This window comes from Trichosurus vulpecula, chromosome 4 (genome assembly GCF_011100635.1).
Source record: "Trichosurus vulpecula isolate mTriVul1 chromosome 4, mTriVul1.pri, whole genome shotgun sequence".
Taxonomy (NCBI): Eukaryota; Metazoa; Chordata; class Mammalia; order Diprotodontia; family Phalangeridae; genus Trichosurus; species Trichosurus vulpecula.
Window position 1 is genome coordinate 418,109,055 of NC_050576.1, and position 27,519 is coordinate 418,136,573.

The 27,519-nt window shown below is 36.8% G+C and overlaps 1 pseudogene; it reads left to right on the forward strand.

Annotated features, from left to right (window-relative positions):
* Nucleotides 1-26,997, forward strand: part of LOC118847358 — a 42,006-nt pseudogene extending 15,009 nt beyond the window's left edge.
* The last annotated feature ends 522 nt before the right edge of the window (nt 26,998-27,519 follow it).

Consider the following 27,519-nt stretch of genomic DNA (forward strand, 5'->3'; position numbering starts at 1 on the left):
TGAGGCCTGCTACTGACTTGCTTGGGCCCAATATGCACTGGTGAAGATTGCTTCTCTCTCACTGCGGTGCAACAGACTTTTCCTGCAGACCTTCTAAGTTTTCTTAGCCTAGAAATTGTTTTGCTCTGTCTTTTTGTGGGGTCTGCTGCTCTTTTTTTTAAAAAAAATATTATTTTATTCATTTACTTTTAGTTTTCAACATTCACTCCACAAAATTTTGAGTACCAAATTTTCTACCCCCCATCCCCTCCTGCCACCCCAGGACGGTGTGCACTCTGATATTGACTCTACATATACCTTCATGTTAAACATATTTTCACAGTAGTCACATTGTAAAAAAGAATTAGAACCAAAGGGAAGAATCATGACAAAGAAAGAAACTGAGAGAGAGAGGGGGCGAGAGAGAGAGAGAGAGAGAGAGAGAGAGAGAGAGAGAGAGAGAGAGAGAGAGAAGAGAGACAGACAGAGAGAGAGAGAGAGAGAGAGAGAGAGAGAGAGAGAGAGAGAGAAAGCAAATAATGTGCTTTTATCTGCATTCAGACTCCATAGTTCTTTCTCTGGATGGCAATAGCATTTTACATCATGAGTCTTTTGCAGTTGTCTTAGATCCTTGCCTTGCTAAGAAGAGGTAAGCCTATCCACATTAGTCATCCCACAACGTTGCTATTACTGTGTACAATGTTCCGGTTCTGCTCACTTCACTCAGCATGAGTTCCTGTAAGTCTTTCCAGGTTTTTCTGAAGTCTACTTTCTCATAATTTTTTATGGAACAATAGAATCCCATTACATTCTTATAACATAACTTGTTCAGCCATTCCTCCATAGATGGCCACCCCTTCAATTTCCAATTTTTATCCACCACAAAGGGAAACAGACGTAGAAGTGGTATTACTGGCCCAAAAGGTATGCACAGCTTTATAGCCCTTTGGGCATAATTCCAAATTGCACTCCAAAATGGTTGGATCAGTTCACAACTACAACAACACATTAGTGTTTCAACTTTCTCACATCTCCTCCTGCATTTATCATTTTCCTGTTCTGTCACCTTAGACCACCTGACAGGTGGTCTGTATTATCTCACAGTTGTTTTAATTTTCATTTCTCTAATCAGTAGTGATTTAGAGTATTTTTCCTATGACTATAGATAGCTTTGATTTCTTTGTCTAAAAGCTGCCTACTTATGTCCATTAACCATTTATTAATTGGGGAATGATTGGTATTCTTATTAATTTGAGTCAGTAATCTATATATTTGAGAAATGAGACCTTTATCAGAGACACTTGCTCTAAAAATTGTTTCCTTTCTCATATTGCTTTCCTTCTAATCTTGTTTGCACAAAAGCTTTTTAGCTTAATGTAACCAAAATTTTCCATTTTGCCCTTTGTTATGCTCTTTGTCTCTTGTTTGACCATAAATTCTTGTCTTCTTAATATATCTGACAGGTAAACTATTCCTTGCTCTTCTAATTTGCTCATGGCATCACCCTTTCTGTTTAAATCACACACCCAATTTTGACCTTATCTTTGTATACATTGTAAAATGTTGGTCTACACTATACCTAATTTTCACCATATCATTTTCCAGTTTCCTTACCAGTTTTTGTCAAATAGTGAATCAAAATGCTGGCCAGCAGTAGGAGAGCCTTGCTGCTGGCCTTCACTGGGAGTTATGCCTCGCTGTGCTGCTGGTCTTCATGGACTGCTGTATTACCTCAGGACTGCTGTCTTACACAGGTACAAGGCCTCATTTGTAGCTTGCTCCTGGAGTTTGGAATCTTGCTGATATTTTTCTTGTGGTGTACCCCTCTGCTGCTGCTTGTTTACCATGTTCCCTTCCCATCCCAGTGGGACAGAGATTTCCTTATGAGGTATAAGTTGTTTCAACTCTCATAAATTGGATTTGAGCCATTTTCAAGGTTGTTTGGATGGAAATTTGGGAGGACTCTAGGGAGGTCCTGCATCATTCCACCATCCTGTCACAGGAAGTTCTTGTTATTTGCTATTTACAATAAACAGTTGCTCATCTAACATCCAGATTGGTAAACTAGGTTGTATGTACTTATTTGCAAGCCACTTTTTATTGAGATGGGCTATTTTTTTGGGGGGGGGCAGAGTGAATGTCTTTCTAGCCATTCACTAGGCTCCTCAATTAAAGGAAGAGTTTTCCCTATGAAGCAAATCAAGAAAAAAGTGGTGAAAACGCAGGCTTTGGGCCAACCCTCCCAACTGCTACTGACTCAGTCATTTCCTAGAGAAATCCCACTATACATGCATACACACATACATACATGCTACATACATGTACACATATGTATATACACATAAACATAGATACATTTATGTGTATGTTTTGATTTTTATGTTATATTGTTTTCAGTCATGCTCAACTCTTCATGACCCCATTTGAGATTTCTTTGCAAAGATCCTGTGGTAGTTTGCCATTTCCTTCTCCAGTTCATTTTTAAATAAGGAAACTGAAGCAAATAGGTTAAGTAACTGGGCCAGTAAAGTACAATCATTAAGTATCTAAGGCCAGATTTGTACTAGAAAGATGAATTTTCCTGACTTTAGGCTAAGCACTCTATCCATTGCACCATCTAGCTGCCACATATACATATACATATACATATACATATACATATACATATACATATACATATACATATACATATACATATACATATACATATACACATACACATATACATATACACATATGTGTATATACACATATTTATACACACATGCGCATGCGTGTACACACATATGCACACATATATGCATATACAAATGAATATACATATACATACAATATCCGCACACATATACACATATAATATAAAACTGTAGCTTTAAATTTCTTTGTCTCACCCAAGATAAACACTCTCAATTGATTCCTCCTAACTGCTTGCCCAATACATACAGCCACATTAACAATTCAATGACTTGTTAGCATTTATCATAATTGCTGATTTGAGAACAAGTAAACATTTAAACAACTATAGGTAAACAAAGTTTTTGGAAACAGAGTCATCCTCCTTAAAGAGGAAGGCTTTAGACTTTGGTCTTCTTTCAAGAGAGTGAGGAATAAAAGTAAAGAAGAGGAATGATAGATCAACAGGACTGGTCTTAGGTGTCTCAACCAATAATAGTCAATAATTCAGAGTCTGGGCAGTTTCTGTGTAACATTAAATTATAGGACTTCAGTCCCCTAGTCTTAGTACTACTCTCTGTAGGTTCCCTCTCTGACCTCAATATCCCTCTCTTCATTTTTGTAGCCCCTGATACCCCTCAGGATTCTACTTTTCCATTTGTCCTTCTTTCCAAAAATTCAAAGGTGGGGAAAGATAACCCTGTCAATAAGAGGTAGATTCTGCACAATTCCTAAATGGAAGTACACAGAACCCTTATAGTCAGGAAGTCTCAGTTTAAATTTGAACTTAAGACACTTAACAGTGGGGTAATCTTTGACAAGTGAGCACCTATTTGCCTTGGTTTCCTCATCTATAAAGTGGGGGTAATAATATTATCTACTTCTTAGGATTATTATGAGGACTAAACAAGATAAAATGTAAAAAGTGTTCAACAACATGCCTGCCTTATAGCAGGCACTTAACACATGTTCCTTTCCTTCCTTCCTGCCTTCCTTCCTTCCTTCCTTCCTTCCTTCCTTCCTTCCTTCCTTTCTTCCTTCCTTTCTTCCTTCCTTCCTTCCTTCCTTCCTTCCTTCCTTCCTTCCTTCCTTCCTTCCTTCCTTCCTTCTTTACTTCCTTTATAGAACCACTCTTAAAATGGAGAATGCTGCTTTGGGAAATTTCTCTAGACCTGCTAGTATTTTTTGTAAAGTTCTATTTACTGAGCTTTGTCAATAATGGTGGTGGTGGTGGTGGTGGTGGTTGTGGTGGTGGTGGTAGTAGTAGTAGTAGTAGTAGTAGTACTATAGTAATTTTAAAAAGTAGGCTACACATTTAAAATAATTAATGTTTTTGTTATTATGTACCTAAACACTAAATTTAAATAAGTCCCTTGGTTGTTAATAATTATGAAAAAAAAGTAATTTGGTGTAGGGGACCATTGCCTAGAAACCAAGAGATAGAGATATCTCTCATATATTTCTTATTGAGTCAGGAAGCAACAGCACAATTAGTCAAGCAATTTAAGCAATATGGTTCAAGAGTTATAGTCATTATAAACTATGAAATGCCAAGGAAGAGGAAATGGTTGTTGGTTGTGGATACCGATTTATCTTACTATATACATATTAGCTATTTGTTTTCAAAGAAAGCTACTGGACTAGTAGGGGACACTGAATTCAGCAGGCAGAAGTGGCACACACTCTAGATGAACAATTGCAGAAAAAGTTATTCAAGAGAAGAAGCAACTTAAAAGAGCATAAAGACTAGCAGCACAGAAGAGAACCACTATAGAGAAGAGCAGACACTGAGAACCCAGGTAAGCAACTTGTCTATCAAATATGTCATATACAAAGGGAAATAAACCAAGTCTCTTAAAAGAGAGAAAAGATTTTTAACTGCCTATAAATTATTTTGCTAAGAGCTAATTCTATCTAATGGGTGACTGTTAATAAGAAGTAAACAGATGTAGGGTCATTAATTACATTGTGTTATGGATGTAGACCCACAGTTATTCCTCTAGAACCCAAGGTAGCTATAGCTGTGAGTGAGAACAAAAGTTTGAGAAGTAGATCAGAGGCAATACTGCATTTAAAATTTTAGAAGTGGGCAGGGTGATTTTAATGTTACTTATGATTTTGAGAATAGACACTATGTGTAAATAATGAAATTGAGAACATTTAAAAATAAAATATCTTAGAATATCTAATATTAATATTAGAATATTTGTTCAATTCTTTTCTTACTTCAAGAAATCATAGCAAAATGTGGAGTTGGCTTGATTTTCCCCTTTGAATCAGATAATAACAACATTTAGGACTAATGTAGGAAGTAAAATATTACCTTTAGAATCTAGATTCTCTCTCTATAACTATATGATGAATAAATTGAGGGAAATAAAATGCAGCATTGTAGTAGGAGGAATAATTTTAAGTTGTAGTGGGAATAGTTCCTCAGAGGACTCTGCTGATAGAAAAATAACTGAGATTTTAATTCTATACCCACTGCTTTAGGTAACATTCACTTGATGAATTGTGTGATAACACATCACAGAGGGCTTCTCATTAAAATTCCAAATTTCTCAGGCAAATCAATTAATAATTCACCAGTTTCTTACATTATGATTAAGAACAGGAAAAACAAATTCTTTTCTCTAAATAGCAATATAATTATATTATAGCTATATTATGGCTATAAGGATCACTGTTTCAGATGATAAAATGTATTTACTTGATAGAAGAAAATGCAGAAGAGTTTTCATTCCACTTTACTTTTTTATTGTGTTTATAAAACATACAGACTATATAACATAGATTTAGGCTTATTAGATTATTGTAATTATTAAAATAGAACTGGCGCTCATCTGAGCATATCCAGTTGGTCTAAAATGTGCATGGGTATTCTCTTTTGATTAGCTTCCTTGATCTTTAAACTTGATGAAACTAAGCCATTCCCTATAATGTGCATGGGTATTCTCTTTTGATTAGCTTCCTTGATCTTTAAACTTGATGAAACTAAGCCATTCGTTCACTTTTTTTCTAATGTTCTTTCCTATCCTCTCATAGTTCCTCAAATAGTTCCTCTGAGAAACTGGCTTCTGGGTATTTATTTCTTTTCTATGGTATTTTTCCTCCTTGCCAGTGCTGGAGGTAATTCCCACAGAATCCAGGACTTTGAGGGAGCCATGGTTGTAGACAAGATGGTGCAGTCCAACATGGATGACATAAGTCAGGATGCCTAAGATTCAAATCTGAGGGGTGTTTTGTACTTGGAACTGTTTATTCCTATTGGGGAGTGGGATGGGGAAGAGGAATAAAAAGAAAAGAGTTGTCAGGGTCTCATTTTTTTACTTTATACTTTGACTTCCAAATTCTGTCCTTTCTCATATCTAATCTCCTGCTTGGTTAGAAGACAAGATGTATGACACACATTATACATATGGAGTAATATAAGACATTTCCACATTAACCATGTTGTAAAAAAAAAGAGCAAGAAAAAGAAAGGGAAAAATATGTTTTAATCTGCTTTTAGATTCATCACTTCTGTATCTAGAGGTGGATAGCACTTTTCATGATGAGTGCTTTGGAATTATCATGGATCATTGTATTGATCAGAATTGCTAAGTTTGCACAGTCGATTATTATTATAATATTGCTATTATTCTGTGCTTTGTTCTCCTGTTAGGCTCAATTCTCTTTTGATCAGCTCATATAATTTTTTTTCTCAATTTGTTTTCTAAAATCATACCCTTCATCATTACATACAGAATCCAAGTAGTCTATCATAATCGTGTGCTACAACTTGTTTTGCCATTCTCCTCCTATCTCCTAAAACCATAGTTCTTCTAATGTTTTGACTTTTATAACTTTTTTTCAATTATTTTTACTTCTCTGCCATACTATTTGATTACATCTAATCATATGAATTTGATTTAATTATCAACTTATTTAAGATGACTCCCCAAACTATAAAGCCCATGTTATTATTCCTGAACATCAGTTCAATGTTTACAACTCCATACTATATTTATTCCTTTTGGTTGTCCTCAGCATCTTAAACGAATTATCGTAAAAATGGTTTAATTGAATTGCAGTGGCATAATGGAATGTTTAGCAATGTCAGAAAACTCTGTTTAAATTATACCTTTGATACTTAGCGTGTGATAATGGGCAAATCACTTTACCTCACTGAGGCTCAGTGTGCTCATCTTTGAAGTAAGCATAGTGTATTCTAAACCAAAGGGAGATTGAGAGGAACAGTAATAATGACAGACATTTATTAAGTATCTACTCAGTTCTAGGAATTTTACTGAGTACTGGGGATATTAAAAAAAATAATAAATTAGTCACTACCTTTGGAAAGTTTATAACACAATATATACAACATAAATACATAAAATTATAAATACAAAGTAAATACAGGCAATTTGGGGGATGTAGAAAAGCACTGAAAGTTAGGGAGATTTGGACAAATCTCATAGAAAATATGCTACTTGAGTTGAATTTTAAAAGAAATTAAGTAGAAGAGCTGAAAAGGGAAAGATTCAATTCTAGATATAAGAAGCAGGCTCTGCAAAATCATGGAGACAACAGATGGAGCTTTGTGTCTCAGTGACAGCAAAAAAAAGCTAGTTTGGTTGAACCAGAGTTTCTGGAAGGTAATAATGTTTAATAAGCTCACAAAGATAGATGGTGAAGTAAGGTTATGTAGGCTTATGACTGTCACACAGAAGAGTTTATATTTGATTCTTGGTGAGATAGGGAGCCACTGGAGTTTGCTGTTCTCTCAGAATATTACTTTCACAGCTGTGTGGAGAATGGACTGTAGTAGGGAGATACTGGGAGCAAGTGGAACAACTATGTGTGCTTTGCAATATTTAATGCTAAGTGTGTTGAGGCATGGAAACAGGTTGGCAGGTGTATTTGTGCACAGAAATACATTGATTTGAGTTGTAGAGGTGTATTGATTAAATTTGGCAACTAATTGGATCTTGGGGTGAGAGAGATTGAGGAGCCAATGATGACTCTGAGATTGAGAATTTGAATGACTAGAAAAATTGTGGTATCAAGAGATACAAGGAAGTCAGGAAAAGAAATGGATTTGAGGAAAAAGTAATGATTTTTCAACATGCTAAGTTTAGGATGCCATGGAAATTTTGTTTGAAATGTCCAATAGGCCATTAGTAATCAAATGAGACAATGCTTGTAAAGGATTTAACACAGTACTCTAATAGTAATTTAGATTTGAAGATCTTTCCCACCATTTAATAGGCTGTATGATGTGCTTATGTCACAAGAAGCCTAAGTCACATGTGGTGGGAGGAGCTTACTGAGAGGAAAAGGAAGTTATGTAACAGGAAAGGTTGAGAGAGACAGAGAGATAGAGAGAGGGAGAGATAGATAGCTAGATAGAGAGAGACAGACAGACAGAGACAGAGAAAGAGAGAGACAGACAGAAAGAGACAGAGAGAGAGAGAGAGAGAGAGAGAGAGAGAGAGAGAGAGAGAGAGAGAGAGAGAAAGGGAGAGCTGTTATGGCTGTGAAAGGCCTTCATAATAGTGAGAGCTGAAGTAAAGAAAATGAGCCTCTGATAGCTAAACATACTGTGACAACTGTACTGTGAGTTTGTTTTTGGGAAGACCCCAGAAAGGGGTTTGAGAGGTTTTGGGATGGCGAGGCTCCATTTTGTGATATTATGTATTGAATGCTTCACTGCTGTGATATGGTTCTCTGGTGTCTGAATAAATGGTTTACTTCTTCTACCTTGTATCTTGTATACTTTGCGATACAGAACCACATGGGCATTTTGACAATTATCATCTATATTGTTATTATTGCCTTACTGATACAAGTACCTAGCTTATGGTAGCACTTGATGAATGCTCCCTCCTCTTTTAAGAAGTGAAGTTAAGACTAACTTTATAGATCTGGAAGCAATCTGCTTAGAAATAGCAATTGAATCAGTTGGAGCTAATGAAGTTACCAAGAGAGAATACAATAAGAAGAAAGGAGACAAGGAAAATGCTTGGGACCACATCTCGAGTTAAGGAATATATCATGGATTATGATTCAGCAAAGGATACTGAGGAGTCATTATACATTCAGGAGGTTGAATCTAGGGAGAACAGTGAGGGAAAAACTTGTAATAAGAAACTATCCAGGTGGAGGGGTATTCTTACTGTAATAAATGCTGAGATAATTCAAGAAGGTTAAGGACTGAGAGAAGGCCGTTAGATTTAGCAATTAAGAGATCATTGGTAATTTACTAGAGTGTAATTTCTGTGGATATATTATGTTAGAAGCCAGGTGGCATAGCATTGAAAACTGAGACAGAGGAAAGAAAGTGGAGTCAATGCACGTAGACAGATTTTTATGAGTTTAGCTGAGAAGGGAGGAAGAGATTCAGGAAGATAACTTTAGGGCAAGCCTTAGTGAGTAAAAGAGTATTTATTTTGCTTTGTTTTTCTTTTGAGTGAGGTTACCTGCTTGCCAGCAGAAAGGAATAGATTAAAAGAAGGAGTGAGAACAAATGAGTGAGTAGAAGTGGTTATCTGGGCAATGATCCAAAGGATGGACAGCTAGGTGGTCAAGTGGTGGAATGTCAGGCCTGGAATTAGGAAGACTCATCTTCCTGAATTCAAATCTGGCCTCAAACACTCATTAACGATGTGATCCTGGCCAAGTCACTCAATGCTTTTGCCCCACTTTCTTCAACTGTATAATGAGTTAAAGAAGTAAAGGACAAATTATTTCAATAACTTTGGCCAAGAAAACCCAAATAGGGTCACAAAGGGATGGACCTGACTGAGAATAACTGAACAACTACTAAAAGATAGAGGCTCAAAGGTACAAGGAAAAGTATTGGCTTTGGGCAAGATTAGAAAGGATGAGGGACTGGGGTATGATGTTTTGAGATACAGAGTGGGGGAGAAAAGAGAATTCAAAATGAATAATCTCCATTTTCTTACAGTAAACTTGATATGAGGTCCTGTGTTGATAGGCATGTGTGTATTGAAGGGGGATTTCAAACCTTGGGGAGAAAAGTTTATCTATTTATCTTGTCTCATTTTGTCATTCTCTCCAGAATGTGAGCTTCTTGAGGACAAGGGTTATTTTTATTTTTCTTTGTACTCTTGGTACTTAGAACACAGCCTGGCATATAATAAAGACTTAATAAATGCTTGTTTTTTTATTAACTGCACAAATCTTGAAAAGAGTCATTTAGGGAAGCGCAAATTGATGGCCTTGTGATGTTGTTGCTGCTCAATAATTTCAATTGTGTCCAAATATGCCATCATTTGATGTTTTCTTGGCAAAGATGATAGCGTGATTTGCCACTTTCTCCAGATGGCTTTAAAGATGAGGAACTGAGGCAAACAGTTAAGCAACTTTCCTCGGGTTATGTGGCTAATAGGTGTCTGCAGCCAGATGTGAACTCAGGTCTTCCTGATTTCACACCTGGCACTCTATCCACTTTGTGACCTAGCTGCTCCTTTGTCTTGTTATAGTACAGGCTGGAGTGGATCACATTAGTTTGCATGGATCCATTTAATATACTCCTCAAGTGGCTGTTGTGAGTACAGTTGGCATAATGCGCGTAAGTGAACAAAAGTAAGTGCCTTGCAAAACTTGTGGTGCTGTTCAAATGTCTACCTTTATCTTATTAAAAAACCCTTTTTTTACTGACCACTATTTCTGCTAATGGCAATTCCATTCTACCACAGTAGGAAACTCAAAACCTAGAATTCATTTGTGTTGGCTGCTTCCTCTTTACTACCTCATCATATATTTGTTTCTATTGATTGTTTTACTGAAATTTTGCTCACATTAATATTTCCCTATGTCATCATACAGGAGCCACTGCGGCTTTCTGAAAAGGGAAGTGACATTGTCAGATGTGTTCTCAGAATCTCACTTCAGCAGTTGTGCATAGAATATATTACAGAAAGGAGAGATGTCACGATGATGATGATGATGGTGATGATGGTGATGATGATGGTGATGATGGTGATGGTGATGGTGATGGTGATGATGGTGATGGTGATGGTGATGGTGATGGTGATGGTGATGGTGATGATGGTGATGGTGATGATGATGACAATGAGTTTTCTGTGAAGAGTCTTGAGGGGTTTGGAATTCATGTGAAATGAGAACTTAATAGTTTAGATTAGTGCCTCAGCAAGAAATTTATTGACAGTATCATTTTTAGAGTTGAGGAAACTAAGGCAAACAAAAGTTAAGCAACTTGGCCATGGTCAAGCTACAAGTGTTTGAGGCTAGATTCAAACTTGTCTTCCTTATTCCAGACCCAGTGCTCTATCTGCTATGCCACCTAGATGGATACAAGCAGACTGAACTGTAGTTCAGTTCAATTGATTAATCAAGTTAATTACTTAAGCCCAGAAGTGAACCAGTGTAAAAGTTGTATTAATAGAGAGAAGTGGACTTATGTAAAAAATGCTGTGGATTCCTATGAATAGAGAGAAGTGGACTGATATAAGAAATGCTGTGGACTCCTATTAGTTCCAGGCATCCTTATCTCTCACTTGAACTGATTAGCCTCTTAACTGGCCTCTGCCTCAACTCTCTCCCCTTCTCCATTTTATCTCTATTTCATCCTACACAGGGCTGCCAGATCAATTTGCCTGAAGCAAAGATGGCAAATGTTGATTACCTTCTCAAAAAACACTGAGTGGCACTCTACTAATGCATGCCAAATAAAGTCTAAACTCCTTAATTTGATATAGACACTATACCATATTGCCTTCTCTGAGCCTCCCAAGCCAATATTGATCTCTCCTTCATATAGTTTCATAACTCTTTATTTTATGCTCTACTTATGTACTTATTCTGGACTTATTATCCCATTATATTATGATATTATAGTAATTAGTAAGTATATATTATGTTATAACAATTTCAGTTCCTAAAGGGAAAGATATGTTGGTGGGAGGTAGGGCCACTGTGGATGGGCATCAGGAAGGGTGGGCTCATGGTAGTAGCCTAAGAGAATATAGGAACAATCTAAATGTTAGAATGGATAACCATTTTGCTACAGGATTGGTAACGGCTTGCATGTTCAGCCTCATTTCTACCATCATATGGCAACATCAGTTGGCATTGATTTCTGGTATAAATACTGAAGTCCCGCACTAGAAAATTTGAGTGATTTAAACAAAACCAGGCAGTGACTGTGATTACAAGACTTATAATGACTTACTTTTCTGACATAATGGCAGAGTGGGATTGTGAAGAAAGTGTGTCAATTGTGCCCAACAAAAGCAAAACTTTGTATAGCACACCAGAAAAGACAGAATTATCTGATTTGTTTACATAATGTTTCACTTTTACACTATCAGAGTAGTTCATGGAGAAATATATATGTCCTGAAAACCACGATCTTAAATTTGATCTACTCTGGACCTTTCTTTGCCATTGTCAATTCTTTTTAGGTTTGAAGTACTTAAGTGCTTCAACTGGACTTTGTATTGGAACCTGCTGAAATCTCTTTCCAACTATTGTTGCCTGAGATGGTTACTTCCTTAGAGCTCTGTTTATACTGGGCTCAATAAATTGTTATGTTGCTGGGATTGAACTATTTCAACAGAAGCTGCACCTGCCAGAGAATATAAAGGGTCAATTTGTTTGGTTCTTCTGCCTGGCCTGTGTCTCAGCCCTTTTGTAGTTCATGATTTGGTACATTCTTCATCTAGGTAGCCTATGCCTACCAAAAAGGGTAAGAAGGCTTATCAGGTGGCATAGATGGGCTGCAAGGTAAATTGCAGTTCCTACACAATAGTATTTTTCAACGTCCACTTTGTTCTTATATCTTTTTCCTCTCCCCCCTGCCTTTCCACACCCACACACACCCATGCACACTGTGGACACAATTACATTCTGTTTATTTACATTATTTTCTTACCATTAATTTTAAATTTGTGGGGTGGTCCTTGAGAAATTATATTCATCATATATCCAAATAGATCTAGAGTACTGAAAAGAGAGATCAGTAGATGGGAACATAAATTCAGGCAAAGAGTATTTATCACCCAAGTGAAGCTGGTGTACAGTAAACTGAGGTAAAGGTAAAGTTACAGTATTTATATTAAGTTTGTGGTAGTCTATTTTAAAGGTCTCTTATGATTGTCATAACTTTTTAAAGTTAGTTTTGCTGTTGTGTAGAACCTGTCATCCATGAATTTTAGTGTTGTCTTTAAATGTTATTTAAATTTCATATGATAGAGAAAAGATGATTCATATTTCTCTCACTTTGAAGTTTAGCTTCTTCTAAGGTGAAATGTAACACCTCTTTTAAATTGCACTATGCACAAAATATTTAAGCAAGAACATGAATATATATATGTATATGTATGTATGTAACACACACAAACACACATATCTGTATATCTATACACGCACACATTGTGTGTCTCTGTGTGTGTCACCACTTCTAATGTGTTTCTTGTAAACAACATATTGTATGATTCTGGCGTTTTATCAATGGCTATATGCTTCCATTTTATGAGAGAGTACATCCCATTCACATTAACAGTTATGAGTTTATTTCCCTCCATTCTGTTTTCTCCCCTGTTTAAAATTTTCTCTCTCCTTTCACCCTATTCCTCCTCACCAGTGTTTTCCTTCTGTCTTCCACCTCCCTTACCTCCCTTCCCTTCTGTCACTTCCTGCCCACCCTTCCTTAGTTGATCTCCTCCCCTCCTACTTCCCTGTTGGGTAAGATATGTTTCTATATTCAACTGATTGTGTATATGATTCCCTCTTTGAGCCAATGCTGCTGAGAATAAGGCTGAAGTGATGCTGCTCATCCACCCTCCCTTTTTCTCCTCCACTGTAATATGTTTTTAGCATCTTTTCAAGTGAAAGAATTTGCCCCATTCTTCCCATCCCTTCCTTCTGCACTCATTGCACTCCTCTTTCTCATCTCTTAATTTTTTATGCCATTCCCTCAAATTCACCTTATACCTGTAACCTCTGTCTGTGAATATTCCTTCTACCTATACAATTATTAGTGATATAATTTTTAAGAATTACAAGTATCCTCTTCTTGTATAGAGATGTAGATCACTTAGCTCTATTGAATCCCTTATGTTTTCCTTTCCTTTTTTACATGTTTATGTTTCTCTTTGGGTCTTAATATTGGAGGTCATATTTTTATTTAAATCTGGTCTTCTTATGAAAACTTGAAATCCCTATATTTTGTAGAATGACCTTTTCCCCCTTGATGTGTTATGCTTAATTTTATTGGGTAAGTAATTCTTGGTTGTAGTCCTAGCTCCTTTGCTTTCCAGAATATTATGCTCCATGAATGCCTGTCCTTTAGTGTTTCAGCTGCCAATTCCTGACTGTGATTCCTTGATATCTGAAGTGTTTCTTTCTGGCCAGTAGTAGTATTTTTTCCTTGACCTGATAGTTCAGATTTGGGCTTTAATATTCCTTTGGGATCTCTTTGCTTAGGTGATCAGTGGATTCTTTCAATGCCTATTTTGCACTCTGGTTCCAGGACATCAGGACAATTTTCCTTGATAATTTCTTGAAAGATGCTATCCAGATCCTCCTTTTGATTATGGTTTTCAGTTATTCCAATGATTCTGATATTGTCTCTCTTGGTTCTATTTTCCAGGTCAGTTGTTTTCCTATGAGATATTTTACATTTTCATCCATATTTTTTGCATTCTTTATATTTTGTTTAATTGATTCTTGATATCTAATAGGGTCATTAGATTCCATTTGCTGAATTCCAACTTTTGAGGTGTTATTTTCCTCAATTAACTTTTTTACTCTCTTTTCCATTTTGCCAATTGTACACTTTAAAGAGTTGTTTTTTTCAGTGGATTTTTGTATCTCCTTTTCATTTGGCCAAGTCTACCTTTTTAAGTAGTTTTACAAGCTCTTGAGTCCTCCATTATTCTCTTGCATTACTCTCATTTTCCCAATGTTTTCTACCTCTTTTATCTGATTTTTAAGCTCCTTTTTGAACTCTTCCTTAGTTTTTTTCTAGATTTGAGACCACTTCCCATTTTCCTTTGAGGTTTTGCCCATAGGTGTTTTGACATTGCTGTCCTCTTCTGAATTTTTGTCTTAATTCTTCCCTGTCACCATAATAACTTTTTATGGTCAGATCATTAATTTTTGTTGTTGTTGTTTGCTCATTTTTTGGAGGTGGGGTGGGTGGGATTTGTCCTGTCTTTTAAATTTGATTTCTGCTGTCAGGGCAGATGGGGTTCTGTCTCACCCTTATTGTGCCAGTGGCTTAAGGCCCTAGCTGTTCACCTGCTGCTTTGCTGATGTTTCCCTGAGGCCCACAGGAGACTCTCATGTCTGGTCCTGTGTTGTAGGGGGTGGGGGTGGCTGACACTGCTGGAGGCTGTAGGAGTCTGGCAGCTTACCCAGTGCTAAGCTGGGGTCCTAGTGGTGGTATCTGGTATGTGCCAGAGTCCAGGAGAGGGAGGATGTTCTGCATTTTCCTTGGTTTACACAGTAGTCCATGGAGGTCTGGCCAGCTGAGGGTGCCTGTTTTCCCAGGGCTTTGCTGAAGCACATAGTAGTCTGGTTTTTGGGGAATGTCTTTTTGGCCTCAGAGGTGCTGAAGCACTTGGAGGTCCTGTGCTGGAGGGTCCCATTTCCCCAGAGCTATGCAGAAGCACATAGTCATTCTCAGAGCTGTAGTCCACTGGTTCTCCTGGGTTTGCTGCCGCTCATTGGGGTCCTAGTGCTGGTGTTTGCCTGCTCCACCACAATGAGAATCAGGATGTCCCATTGGTTTGTTGTGGTAGGGGTTGCTGCAGGCTTGCTGGTATACTTTCAGTCCTGGAATGCAACCCCCTTTGAGCCAAGTGAGACACATCTTTGTTGCCAGTACTACAACTCTCCCAGGCTAAAAGATTGCTTCTCCTCATTCTTCCACATGGCTTCCACTGTTTCAGGATTTGTTCTCGGGCACTATTTTATGGCTTTTTGGAGACAAATATGAGAAAGCTACCGCAATTTACTACTTACTCTACCATCTTGGCTCCTGGAAGTCCACTGGTTTTTATTTTTCAAGTAAAAATATGAGTCTCTCTTTTTTTTTTTTTGATCATGAGAATGAGTCATTCTTCTGCATCTGCAACTGTACTGTTCATTCTTAATTCTTGAAAAAAAGAGTCAGAAAGCCATTCAGATTCGATGTTAGTGAGTATATGGTGTGGTTTTACAGGTGTTTTATGAATGATATAGTTTCTTATTTTTGAAAAATTCATGTTGAACCTACATATTCTAGTGAAAGAAAATTTGGGAATCTTTTGAAGGCTAAATTGAAGTCAACAGTTTGACATTGTAGTGAAAACAGATAAATGAACAAACTGTGATCTTGAGATATATTAATAGAACTATAATATGGAAGTCAAGATGTAAAGTAACTCTTCTGTCATCTGCCTTATTCGGACCACATCTATACATGTCCAGTCCTGGGAGCCACATTTTAGGAAGGATATTGACAAGTTGGAACATGGCAAAAAGTGGGTATAACAGCAGTGCTAGAAAACCATACACATGACAATCACTTGAAAAAAATTAAATTTGATTTAAAGAAGATAAAATTCAGGGGAGATAGATGCGATTAATTAATTTATTTTTTAAGGATTGCACTGTAGAATAAGTGTTAGATTTCACAATTTGGATCCAGAAAACAGAATTAGAAAATACATATAGAAGCCTCTGATAGACAAGTTTAAACCTTATGTGATGAAATAATTCCTCTGGCAAAGTGAACGGGTTACTCTGGAAGAATTAAGTTCCTTTCACTGTCCGACCTCTCTGCAGATTCTATAAAAGCTATTCTTATAACGTTCATCCAGGAAGTTTCCTGAACAGTTTAATGGACTTGAAAAGAGGTGAGCCTTTTTCTCAAAAAAGATTACCCCCAAATGTTGTGGATATGCCCACACTGCACTTTCTTAAAAGGTCAAAACAGTAGTTCTTAGTAAATTTCAGTTAGTCAGTTAAGAATCATTTTAAGTGCTTGCTATGAGAGAGGAACTATGAAAAGTTCTGGGGATAAGGGGCATTTTTTTTTTTACTGGGGAAGACAATAAGTAGGTATGTACAAGTTATATACTGAATAGGTGGAAGCTCACCTGAAAGGGGAAAACACCAGCAGTTGAGGGAACCAGGAAAAGTCTTCTGCAGAAAGTTGCATTTAAGCAACATCTTGAAGGAAGACAGGGAACCTAGGAGGCAGAAAAAATGAGGGAAGGCTTGGATGATAACTAATACAAAGTTAGAAGTTGAGGTGTCTGACGTGAGGAGCAGCAAGTAGGCTACTGTTCTTGAGCTCAGGTGTTCCTCACTCCAGACCCAGTCCTTAATAAGCAACTATGCCTTTAAGGTGCGCTCAAAGAACAGGGTACTGCTATGGAGTTCTTTGAGTCTTCCTGTGTGTTCAGATATGAAGACCTATGGATGTGATTTTGTATAATTAGAATCACCCACAGATCAACGGCCTGTTATGAGGTTTGATACACATAAACCCTTGTCTGAGACTCAGATTTACTTGGAAATGGGCAGGAGTAGAACTGAGGGATGATTCAATTGAGATAGCTACAAAGAAGGCTGGGAAGATTTGTTGTTGTTCCTATGGTTATGATGTTATAGGTGTAAAGCAAACCACCTGAATGTGTCTTGAAGAGCTCAGAAAAGGGGAGATGATTCTCAGCTAGATGATTGAAATTACTTATTTCCTCCCATTTATAGATTAATATTAGTTTCCACATTGGTGCTTCTCTCAAATCTGAAGATTTGTAATGACAGAGTGCATTTGAATCTCCACTCATTCTGAAGGAGTATTACTCTAATTCCACATCATAAAAGGACAGTGTAGTTCATGATGCCTTTCTTTTCTTCCTCTCATCTCTTTGTTTCTTTTGTCTTTGATGTGTTCCTTTTACTTTGCTGGTCTTCACTCCTGACAGTAATGACAGATGACTATGAGACATACACAAGGAAAAGCACTTGGAAGATACACTCATTATAATGTGTTTGAACCTTGACCCTTCTTGCTTTGACTGATATTGCCAACAAAAATTATGTTGTACTCAACAGTAGTATAGGTTAAATAATGTTTCTTTTCCCTGGAAGAAAAAATGCATTTAAGTGAGGAAAAATCAATTTTGAATCAGAGGTATTAAATAATTATTATTAAATAATTGTTATTTAACTAATAATAGATTTTATTGGATTATCCCACATTGAAGCAAATTATTAAGTGATAAATATAAATTAAAATTTCAGTGGATTTCAGGTGCTCTATTTGCTTTTTTTTGAAACTTATAAATAAACGATGATAGATATGTATTATTTACAATTATTTTCTAAGTATATTTATCAATGACACCCTACTTGTCAATAAGGACTTTTCATGTTGTTAGTCAAACAGCCATAGTCCTGGAACTAAATTTGTGTTAATGAAATATTAAACTGTTATATGAATAACATACTAACTAACCATCTTATAGTAAATGTTTTCTTTTCTGTTTTACTAATAATATTCAAAGGATATGGAAAGAATAGAAAAGACTGTGGGTGTTAAAAAGTGGATCACATCAATGAGGAGCGTTGAAAGATAGGCAGATAGAGACATTTTACAATTTCGTCCCATATCGATGCTCAACTGGTGAATATATTTTAAACTTGGCTGATTGCAAAACATTGTGTGAAACATACAGAGCTTAGAGCATTGCAGGTTTAGGGAGGACTTGAAAGTCATTTAGCCTCTTTGTTGCACATGTCTTCCACACAAAAGAGAAGTGGTGGAAAGAGCTCTGGATTTGGAAATAAAATGTCTTGGTTCAAAAGCTAGCTGGGTTACATATCATAAATGTGGTTTTAGACAAGTAATTTCACTTGTTTTTTCATGTACAAAATGAGGGAGTTAGACTCTATAGCCTCCAAGGTCCCTTGCAGCCCTAACTCTATGATCCTAAGTATTATGGAGACACTTTATTAATACATTCTTTAAGGTAGTTAGCTATTCTACACTTTGACAGAAATGATGGGTTTTCCAAATGACTCTGAGAAGTGCTCTTTTGAAAAATTCTGACCTTCAAAAGAGCTTTCTCTCGAGACAATGCAAAGGAGTCTTTATTATTCTCTAATTAGAGCTCAACAATGTCTTCAGTGACACTAATTTATGGGGAAAATACAAGAGTAATTTTGCATGATTGCATTTTTTTCCCTCAACTTTACAACCACCCCCCCTCCATAAAGAGGATCTAGAACTTCATACATCTACTTGTTTTACAATATTACTGTAACAGAAGACAATCTTCTTCATACCTTTTGATGTACAGAACATAAATAATTATGTTTGCTATTAAGAATTCACTAACAAACAAAAAAGGGGGCATTTTCTTGTAAGGAGGGTGGAAAGAGTCAGCCTATGCAATTGAAAAGTCTGCTTTACAAATTTATTTTGAGGTTGAAAGATTTTATTTTCTGATCCCTTTATTAGGTGAGAACTTATGTCTGTTAAATCAATCAGAGGTAAGATCTTGGTTTGTGTAAGTCTGAGATAAGTCCCTAGGTGTAAAAGTAAGTCAGTTCAGACTGAGAGATTTGGGCATATCTTACAAAATGTGTATAAAATCAGAAATCTGATTTTGAATAGTGGCTTTGAGTGTTTGATAACTTATGGTGGAAGCCTTCTAACCAAGCTCCTAAGAAGAAATAACTTAAGAGGAGAAAAACCCTAGCCTCAGCATCATTCTTCATCCTAATCACTTTGTGCCACACATACTTAGCCAATGAAGGACTGTCAGACACCAGAAGCTTGGAATTTTTCATCACTGTCCTACAAATATCTCCAGGATGAGAGGATCTGGCAGCAATATCTGCATGAGATGCCAGACATAGTCTGATAATGCAATGAGGATTCAAGAGTCTACAAGGGACCCAGAGGAGAAGTTATTAATTCCCAAAGGTGGTATATTTGGACAATTCTAGCAAAAGAACTCCAGGGAGATATAAACTACAAGTTTAACACCTGTTAACCATAACCCTACTTTTCCCTGTTCTATGTCTGTTCTTGTGTGAGAGTATGTCACAGATATTTTTTTTTCTGGGGGAAGTGTGGGAATGTTCTATACTAACAGTTTTTACAATAATTTCTGAGTAAGTATGCTTTCTAAAAACTGATTTATTCTATCTGACTAATTTATATGAGTTAATAATCTTGGCAAGGAGCATACTTATATGGACTTGTGAATTATAGCACTAGAAAAAAATGTCCTAGCCCTTTACAGAAACACACAAACTCTGAATGAGATATAGCAGCCTTAATTTTCACACTTGATCTTCCAGAGAAATATGGATTAGGACAAAAGCACCACAGCATACACTACAACCACATTCATCTTACAAAAATTAAGGGGGGGATCCAAAATATTGAGATTTAAAATTATTACTTGAAACAACGAAACTGAGGTTTTTACAGTTAGTCATATTTGTTTGGGGGTTAAAGTTATAATCCCAAACTGCAATCTAATTATGCAGCTGCCTAAATAAGTCTCATGTCCATTTGACATATTTTTCACCATACTTATCTGTAACAAAATTCTCAAAGTATTTCGTGGTCAACAAATTTTCTTCTTCTGCAGGCTAAATATCACTGACTTGTCATTTTCATTACCTTACTAGTCTCTTTGGCTTTTTGAGTTTTACAGTGATTTTATTCATTATAGTGGAGAAGCAACAAGATAACATCCATTTTAAAAAATGGTGAACCAATAATGTATTAAAATTCACAATTCAAAAGAAAACAAAAACATCTAACAACAATTGTTTCCAGTCAATAATTAATTTAAAAAAACCTTTATGAAAAATGACTGAAAATGTTTCCATTTTATATACAACATACAATAGTAATCTATAACCAAAAATTTGTAGAACATGTCTGTATGTGTGGTAGATATTTTCTGCATCATTTGAATAATAACGGATGCCCATTTAGGATGTTCTGTAACATTCTCTGCTTAATGCAATTCACACAAATTCGTGTGCAAATGGAAGAACCTTAGGATCTCACCACTGATAAGAAATTATTTTACTTTGACTCTGCATTAGTCATTCTCCAAAAGAATAGCAAACATCTTTGGTGAGTATAGGTCCTTATTTTATACACCACTTTAATTTCACTAATAAGAGAATTGTTTAAAAACTTGTCTATGTTTGTGTGTCTATCAAGGGCACTTTTGGTACCTTAACTTATACACTGGAGAACATCCTTGGAGAAGGTACTCTTAAGGTAGAATTTTTTTTGGTGATCTTTTTATTTATTTGATATTTTTTAGTTTTCAGCATTGACTTCCACAAGATTTTGAGTTACAAATTTTCTCCCCATTTCTACCCTCCCCCTACTCCAAGATGGCATACATTCTGATTGCCCTGTTCCCCAATCAGCCCTCCCTTCTATCACCCCACTTCCCCTCCCCCCATCCTTTTTCCCCCTACTTTCTTGTAGGGCAATATAAATTTCTATGCCCCATTGCCTATATATCTTATTTTCCCATTGCATGCAAAAAAAGCCTTTTTTGAGCATCTGATTTTAAAATTTTCAGTTCCAAATTCTATCCCCTTCTCCTGCCACACCCACTCTTCCTAAGAAGGCAAGCAATTCAACATGGGCCACACATGTATCATTATGCAAAACACTCCCATAAATAGTCAGGTTGTGAAAGACTATATTTTCCTGTCTCCTATCCTGTCCCCATTTTTTCAATTTTCTCCCCTAACCCTATCAGAAGTGTTTGCTTTGATTACTTTTCCCCCCATCTGCCCTCCCTTCTAATGTCCCCCTTTTTTGTCCCCTTCCCCCTACTTTCATGTGGGGTAAGACACCCAATTGAGTGTATATGGTATTCCCTCCTCAAGTCAAATCCGATGAGAGCAAGATTCATGCATTCCACCTCACCTTCCCCCTCTTCCCTTCTTCCAGAACTGCTTTTTCTTGCCACTTTTGGGTGAGATAATTTACCCCATTCTATCTCTCCCTTTCTCCCTCTCTCAATATATTCCTCCCTCATCCCTTAATTTCATTTTATTTTTTTAGATATCATCACTTCATATTCAACTCACCCTGTGCCCTCTGTGTAAATATATATGTATATTCCCTTCAGCTACCCTAATACTGAGGTCTCATGTATTTTACACATTGTCTTTCCCTGTAGGAATGCAAATTAAACTGTTCAATTTTAGTAAGTCCTTTATGATTTCTCTTTCTTGTTTACCTTTTCATGCTTCTCTTGATTCTTGTATTTGAAAGTCAAATTTTCTATTCAGCTTTGTTCTTTTCATGGAGAAAGCTTGAAAGTCCTCCATTTTATTAAAAATGCATATTTTGCCTTGGAGCATGATACTCAGTTTTGCTGGATAGGTGATTCTTGGTTTTAGTCCTAGCTCCTTTGATCTCAGGAATATCATATTCCAAGACCTTCAAATCACTTAATGTAAAAGCTGCTAGATCTTGTGTTATCCTGATTATATTTCTACAGTACTCAAATTGTTTCTTTCTGGCTGCTTGCAGCATATTCTCCTCGACCTGGGAGCTCTGGAATTTGGTGGCAATATTCCTAGGTGTTTTCTTTTAGGGATCTATTTGAGGAGGCAATCGGTGGATTCTTTCAATTTCTCTTTTACCCTCAAGCTGTAGAATATCAGGGCAATTCTCCTTGATAATTTCTTGAAAGGTGATATCTAGGCCCTTTTTTTGATCATGACTTTCAGGTAGTCCAATAATTTTTAAATTATCTCTCCTGGATCTATTTTCTAGGTCAGTGGTTTTTCCAATGAGATATTTGACATTGTCTTCCATTTTTTCATTCCTTTGGTTCTGTTTTATAATATCTTGATTTCTCATCAAGTCACTAGCTTCCACTTGCTCCAATTTCATTTTTAAGGTAGTATTTTCTTCAGTGGTCTTTTGGACCTCTTTTTCCATTTGGCTAATTCTGCCTTTCAAGGCATTCTTTTCCTCATTGGCTTTTTGGAGCTCTTTTGCCCTTTGAGTTGGTCTATTTTTAAGATGTTATTTTCTTCAGTATTTTTTTGTTTCTCTTTTAGTCAGTCATTGACTTGTTTTTCATGATTTTCTTGCATCACTCTCATTTCTCTTCCCATTTCTTCCTCTAATTCTCTAACTTGCTTTTCCAAATCCTTTTCGAGCCCTTCCATGGCCTGTGTGTAGTTCATGTTTTTCTCGGAGGTTTTCATGTAGGCTCTTTGACCTTGTTGACTTCTTCTGGCTGTGTGTTTTGGTCTTCCTTGTCACCAAAAAAGATTCCAAAGTGTGAGTCTGAATCTTGGTCTGTTTTCACTGCCTGGCCATGTTCCCAGCCAACTATGTGACCCTTGAACATTTTGTGAAGGTATAGCTGCTTGTAGAGTAGAGAGTACATTGTCCCAAACTTTAGGGGCCTTGTGTTGATGTTTTCAGAGTTACCTCTGCACAGCAAGCTGTGCTACACCAGTGTTCCTCTTCCCCCAAGGACCACCAATCCAAACACAATTCAGATCCCAGCAGGCTCTGCACTCCTGCCCTGATCTGCCACTTAATTCCTCCCACCTGGTGGACCTGGGGCCAGAAGTACCTGCAGCTGGAAGTAGCCCCAGAGCTGCACCACTTCTACACCCCCAGGCTGGGGCCAACCAAAAACTCACTTTTGCATTTTGTAATGCTCTCTATCTCTTGTTGTGTCATGAATTCTTTTCTTTTCCATAAAACTAATAGGTAAACTATTCCTTGCTCTCCCAAAATGCTTATAGTATCAGCCTTTATTCTTAAATCATGAACTCATTTTGACTTTATTTTGGTATATGGTGTAAGATATTGGTCTATACCCTGTTTCTGCACTACTATTTTCTAATTTTCCCAGCAGTTTTTGTGAAATAGTGAATTCTTAGCACAAAATCTGGATTCTTTGGGTTTGTCAGAGAGGAGATTGCTATAGTTATTGACTTCTCCATCTTGTGTACCTGTCCTATTCCACTGATCCACCACTCTGTTTCTTAGCCAGGTAGTTTTGATGATTGCTGCTTTATAGTACAGTTTAATATCTGGTATGGCTAGGGCACCTTCCCTAGCATTTCTTTTCATTAATACCCTAGATATTCTAGACCTCTGGTTCTTCCAGATGAATTTTGTTATTATTTTATCTAGCTCTGTAAAATAAATTTTTGGTAGTTCAATTGGTATGTCACTGAATAGATAGATTAATTTAGGTAAAATAGTTATCTGTATTATATTAGCTCAGCCTAACCATGAGCAACTGATATTTTTCCATTTATTTAGATCTGACTTTATTTGCATGAAAATTGTTTCATAATTATGTTCATATAGTCCCTGGGTTTGCCTTGGCAGATAGACTCCCAAATATTTTATAGTGTCTACAGAAAATTTGAATGGAATTTCTTTTTCTATCTCTTGCTGTTGGGCTTTGTTAGTAATGTATAGGAATGCTGAGGATTTATGTGGGTTTATTTTATATTCTGCAACTTTGCTAAAGTTTTTTTTTATTTCAAGCAGTTTTTTACTTGATTCTCTAGGATTCTCGAAATAAATCATCATATCATCTACAAAAAGTGATATTTTAATTTCTTCTTTGCCTATTCTAATTCATTCAATTTCTTTTTCTTCTCCTATTGGTACAACTAATGTTTCTAGTACCAAATTGAATAGTAAGGGTGATAATGGACATCCTTGTTTCACCCTGATCTTATTGCGAATGCATCTAGCTTACCCACATTACAAATAATGCTTGTTGATGGTTTTAGGTAGATTCTATTTATAATTTCAAAGAAGGCTCCATTTATTCCTATTCTTTCTAGTGTTTTTAATAGGAATGGGTGTTGTATTTTGTCAAAGGCTTTTTCTGCATCTATTGAGATGATCATTTGGTTTCTGCTAGTTTTTTTGTTGATATGGTCAATTATGCTAATAGATTTCCTAATACTGAACCAGCCTTGCATTCCTGGAATAAACCCTGCCTGGTATTTGTGTATTATTCTTGTGATAAGTTACTGCAATGGTTTTGCTAATATTTTATTTAACATTTTTGTGTCAATATTCATTAGGGAAATTGGTCTATAATTTCCTTTCTCTGTTTTGACTCTACCTGGTTTGGGTATTAGTACCATATTTGTGTCATAAAAAGAATTTGGTAGGACTCCTTCTTCACCTGTTTTCCTAAATAGTCTACAAAGTATAGGAATTAATTGTTCTTTAAATGTTTGATAAAATTCACATGTAAAACCATCTGACCCTGGAGATTTTTTCCTAGGGAGTTCATTGATGGCTGACTCAATTTCTTTTTCTGAGTTGGGTTTATTTAGAAATTTTACTTCCTCTTCTGTTAACCTGGGATATGTATGTTTTTGTAGATATTCATCCATATCCCTAAGGTTGTCAAGTTTATGGGCATACAGTTGGCCAAAATAATTCCTAATTATTGTTTTGATTTCCTCTTCATTAGAGGTGCATTCACCCTTTTCATTTTTGATACTGGTAATTTGATTTTCTTCTTTCTTTTTTTAATCAAATTGACCAAAGTTTATCAGTGTTATTGTTTTTATTTTCATAAAACCAGCTCTTTGTTTTATTTATTACTTCAATAGTTTTCTTGGTTTCAATTTTATTAATCTCTCCTTTGATTTTCAGTATTTCTAATTTGGTATTTAATTGGGATTTTCAATTTGTTCTTTTTCTAGCTTTTTTAGTTGCATGCCAAATTCTTTGAACTCCTTTTTCTCTATTTTATTCATGTAAGCATTTGGAGATATACAACTTCCCCTAAGAACTGCTTTTGCTGCATACCATAAGTTTTGGTACATTCCCTCCTTATTGTCATTCTCTTCAGTGAAGTTATTAATTGTTTCTGTGATGTCTTCTTTGGCCCACTCATTCTTTATAATTAGATTATTTAGTTTCCAATTAATTTTTAGCTTATTTTTCCATAGTTCTTTATTACAAATAATTTTTATTACATCATGATCTGAAAAGTATGCCTTGACTACTTCTGCCTTTCTGCACTGGATTGTGAGGTTTGTATGCCCTAGTACATGGTCAATTTTTGAATATGTGCCATGTACTCCTGAGAAGAAAGTATTACTTTTGATCCCCATTCCGTTTTCTCCAGAGATCTATCATATCTGCCTTTTCTAAAATTCTGTTTACCTCCTTGTTTCAACAATCTGGCTAGAAGCTGTTGCAGGGGTTAAAGACCAACACAAGCCCAACAACCAGAACTCTACCAGCATGCTGCAAAAGCCCAGGTACTTTTCATCTGCTTTACTAAGGAAAACAATGTTAAGGGGTTGACAAGTTTACTTTAATCCAACATACAAATACCATTCTCTTAGTTCAGGGGAAAAAGCCAGCACACTGAACTTCAGAGCAAAATACAAACAAATTACAAACATCGACAGACACACCAAATACAATTCATAGTTGCCAACATCTACGTTCAGCCCAGGAGCTCATAACAAGGGCTGGCCCAGAGTCACGTGTGCCATCACTGCTGTGGGTAAGAGCTCTGAAAAAGAGAAAGCCAACCTCTGGTTTTATATCTTTTTTAAGGGTCAAGGGTGAGTCACACATGCGACTCACCCACATGACCTAGAATCGTCACAGCCATTCACCCACATGACCTAGAATTGTCCCAAAGAGGCAACTTAAACCCACGTGGTCTAAAAGTCTCTGATGTCTCAAACATGTCACTCAAACTCATGTGTAAACTAGGCCCTCCCCTGAGGCAAGGAGGTCACCAAGGAATGCCAAATCTAATCAAGGAAATAAACACTAAACTCTTCAAGGGCACTTGGTCGAACTGAGTGCTAAGAGCCCATTTTGTTTTGGTGTCTGCCACTTCCTCTGGGCATGCAAGGGTACATCTGAGCTCCTGGTGTTGACCCCTGCTGTCTCTACCCCTCTGGGACTCAGAAACTCCTACTGCTCGGCCACCCAAGCCCCACTTCTGTCTCCTCTATTCCAGTCTTTATTCCCAAGGAATTATCTGGTTGTGGGGCAGGGAGGGATTAGAGCCATTTAACCAGCCATTATGTCTCACATTTCATACCTTTGGGCTGCAAGCCTCAGGAGTTGATGTCTCATGGCCAGTGTCATTGCGCTGCTACCTCTCATGGTTTCTGCAGACTGCTGTCCTATGTTGGGAGGCCCAGGGATCTCTGCCGGTTTCAGGTGCCCAGCTTTCTTCCAGCCTGTCTAGCACATTGGTTTCTACAGCTTCTTCCACTTCGGTGCTATCTGGAGCAGCTCCACATGCCCGAGCTCTCTACCAGCCTATAGATTCTTCCGATTGACCTTGCAGACTCTCCTGGATTGGAAATTTGCCTCATTCAGATTGCTTGAGTTTTCCAACTCTCTCAAATCTGCTCAGATTTACTTTTTTATAGGAATCTGACAGAAATTGTGAGAGAGCTCCTATAAGACACTGTTTTCACATGACCATCTTGGGTCTGCCCCTCCTCTCCCCCCCAGCAAATTTTTAAAAGTGGAAATGGAGAAAAGTTTGGTGATTCAGTTGCAATGTGTTCTGACTGAGGAGTTAGTCAAGACAAATTATTAGTTAAGCAAATGTTGCCTAATCATGAGAAACTGAGACTGTAGTCATGCATTTCAAAGGAAACTGGGATGTAAATCACTAAGATGTAGTTTTTTTTTGTCAGACCCCCCCAATCGCTAGATCATTGAAACAGAGGAGGGAGGGATTATAGGTTCATCTAGATAAACCCCTTGATCCCTATTTTATAGATTAGGAATTTAAAGTGCAGAATGGAGACACAACTTGCTAAAATTCAAAGAGGTATCAAATCGCACACCTG